The 2,917-nt window shown below is 53.9% G+C and overlaps 1 protein-coding gene across 1 annotated transcript in view; it reads left to right on the top strand.

Moving 5' to 3' along the window:
- The first annotated feature begins 2,424 nt into the window (after window positions 1-2,424).
- The window catches only part of GABRA5 (gamma-aminobutyric acid type A receptor subunit alpha5), a 57,629-nt gene continuing 57,136 nt past the window's right edge, over window positions 2,425-2,917 (top strand). Inside the window, exon 1 of the mRNA XM_006167245.2 lies at window positions 2,425-2,822. The gene's annotated coding sequence lies outside the window, so the exon portion shown is untranslated. The remainder of the gene's footprint in view (window positions 2,823-2,917) is intronic.

Below are 2,917 nucleotides of genomic sequence, written 5' to 3' on the forward strand. Positions count from 1 at the left end.
TGAGAGTGGACAGTGCTCAGGCCAGCCCGTGGCCTGGTGGCTACTGTCAAGGAGGCTGGATCCTACATGGCCGACCATGCGGTTCGAGTCCTGGATCCATCGACTGGAGGTACACGCCAGGTGCATGTGTGTGCTTTCCCAAAACCCTGGAAAAAGGGAGAGGTTAGGGAGAAGGGATGGTGGTGTGGCCATGTCATGGGATGCGCTTCCTCACTTTCTGTCTCCCTGGGGAGCACTTGCCCTCTGGCAAATCAGAAACAAAATAAAAAGAGGGAAAATGCTAAATGCTAATAGAAGAAATGGAATTCAGCCGAATGGCTATTACTCTTCCAGACGAACGATAAATTCCACACTAAACAAAAGTTATTACAATGGTAAGTATCCCGGCAATGTCAGTTCCTGTCTGGGTCTGCTAAGTCTAGTATTTCACCTGTCTTCAGGCAGCCGCCCAACCGTGGCTTGTCCTGTGTCACATCATCACTCGGGAGGGGCTGGGACACTGTTTCATTGAGAGAGGGCAAAACCATCTAAATGACAGGCTTGAAGACACGTTTAAAGAATCTTGTCCGAGGGAACTTTCCCATGTTCAGTAATGTGCGGTGACTGAAACTCATGGAGACACACCCAAACGGGAAACTTGAAACATTTGCCAAAAGAACATGCAGTGAGATTTCTTACGTTAGTAACAATCAATATGGACAACTCTCACAAACACAAACTCCCTTGTGTTTATATTCTTGTTTGCAAAATATAGATCAACTTCGTTGATGACCTATAGACCTTTACAGTCACTAATTATCTGAACTCTTTGATTTTCATTATGCTGTTTAGTCTTGAAAAAAGAGCAGCTACCACTGGTATTTTTTTTTTTTTTTGGAGAGATTTTCACTGTAGGGCGCGTGCGCTCGCCAGACAGACAGAGAGAGACATAGAGACAGAAAGCGAGAAATCACCCCCCAGGGGGGATGGTCACGCCGCAATCCCTTCTCCTCCATTCTCCTCTCAGGATCTTGGGCACGCATGCACACGCGCCCGGCGTGAATTTTAAGCCACCGGGTCCGGGACACGAACTGCGGTCGACTACATGGGAGTCCAGCGACATAGCCATTACGCTAACTGCTGGTTCCCCCACTGGTATTTTTTAAGCTTATTTCTTTCTTCTAGGAGAGAGAAAAAAAAGACAGAGTCTCCAATGGAGTGTTGATGTTGTAATCCACCCCGGCCTCAGCCCGCAACCTAGCCAGCCCTGGGTGACAGGGAAAGTGTGCCCTATGTACTCAGACGTGGCTGGTCTTGAACCTGAAACCTTCCCACATAGGAATGCCTCCAAGAGCATGGCGTTTGCAACTGCATCCCCGTCTGGCCCTCTCACTGGTATTCTCCCACCGGCAGGTGGCGTGGTGGGTAAGGCGCTGGCCTTGGACAGCCAGTAGGTGAAAAGCACAGGGAGCGTACTGTGCGCGCCCAGTAACTGGACTGCAGTAATGCTGACGGCCCAGGAACCTTACCTTAATGACACGTCTCTAGAGAAATCAGAAAATGAAAAAAATGCGTATGTTCAGTTTACCCATTTTAAAATTAGAAAAGCCTTTCAAATGAGCATCTTATCTAATTCATATTTCATGAAGAACCACTGGAAGCAGTTACTGAGTACTGCGGCTCACTGTCTATTCAGAGAAGCCCTCCCAGGGTACGCGTACACTTCTAGATATTTATGTCCTGTGTCTGGGATGTATTTATAGTTCCTAACTTTCGGAAAACCCGTATGTCTGGCTCGAGCTGTACTGCAGACAGTTTGGACCTGGAGTATGTGGTCCCAGAGGCAAGTAGAAAACTGGGGACGTGGGACACGGGAGATTAATGATCTTTCCTAGAGGAGAGTTAGAAATTTGCCCTGCCCCTTATCTGTTAAAAGTTACTGTAAACATGCATTTTCCCGAGCTGTGAACAGAAGCCCCTTCCTATTTGCAGAGGGGTTTCTCTCCCGGTGTCTCCTAGTCACGAAGCTTCCGCCTCCAGGAACAAGACACGGGGATCCTGAGCCTAAGGGCCAGCTGCTTCAGCGCCTGTCTTTCTTCGGCTGCTTGGAAGGGTCCCTTTCTGCCGCTTGTCACCGGTGCTATCCTCCCTTCCCAGGGTGAGGGACAGTCACAATAACAAAACCCCAAGTGCGCACGGCTCCCTGGAGGCGCTCCTGCCTCTCAACACGGACCAGGTCCTCCATCTGCAGGCCCAGGGCCTCTGTCCGCCTCGTGCCCTATAGATCCTGCAGGTTCTTGCGGAGAAACGGAGCCTGCGACCCCCGCACCCCCTGCTCCATTCACTGCAGCTGCAGCTGGGTAAGGGTTCCCTGCTGATCCGAGCCAGTGTTCCCGGCTCTTCCCCCATAGCCTGAGTCGCCATCTGTGAAGGGGACCGCAAGGGTGCTGCGCCGCTTCTATCTGCAGGGAATGCGCGCGGAGGACGCACAGGGAGGCCGGAGGCCAGGTGAGGGAGGCGCAGAGCCTGCTGGCGGAGAGGAAGTCTCGGCGCGGCTGCCTCCTCGCGGTGCGCACAGGCCGCTGGCCGCCTGTCCACCTCTGGTCTGCGGAGCGGGATCCTAGCTGCTGCAGGGCGCAGCGAATATGGCCCTGCAGGCCCTCAAGAAACTTCAGCAGAAACATGGCCCATCCCAAACCAGGCCAAGCCGCGGGGCCGGAGCCCTCCCCCTCTGCTGAGCCTGGCCCAGGGCGCGTTTGGTGAGCGTCTGGCGGCCTCTACCGGAGCGCCTCTGCAGAGGGACGTTCCTCCAGCCCAGAGACGACATGTGGCGCTCAGGAGAGGTGAGAGCGAGCGCGAATGCGCGGGGGGCGCTGGGGGCTCTGCAGCGGGCAGCGCGCGGCCTCGGGCGCAGCGCAGATCGGAGCCGCAGGGCGGC

This window comes from Tupaia chinensis, unplaced genomic scaffold (assembly GCF_000334495.1).
Source record: "Tupaia chinensis unplaced genomic scaffold, TupChi_1.0 Scaffold144682_1, whole genome shotgun sequence".
In the NCBI taxonomy this organism is placed as follows: domain Eukaryota; kingdom Metazoa; phylum Chordata; class Mammalia; order Scandentia; family Tupaiidae; genus Tupaia; species Tupaia belangeri.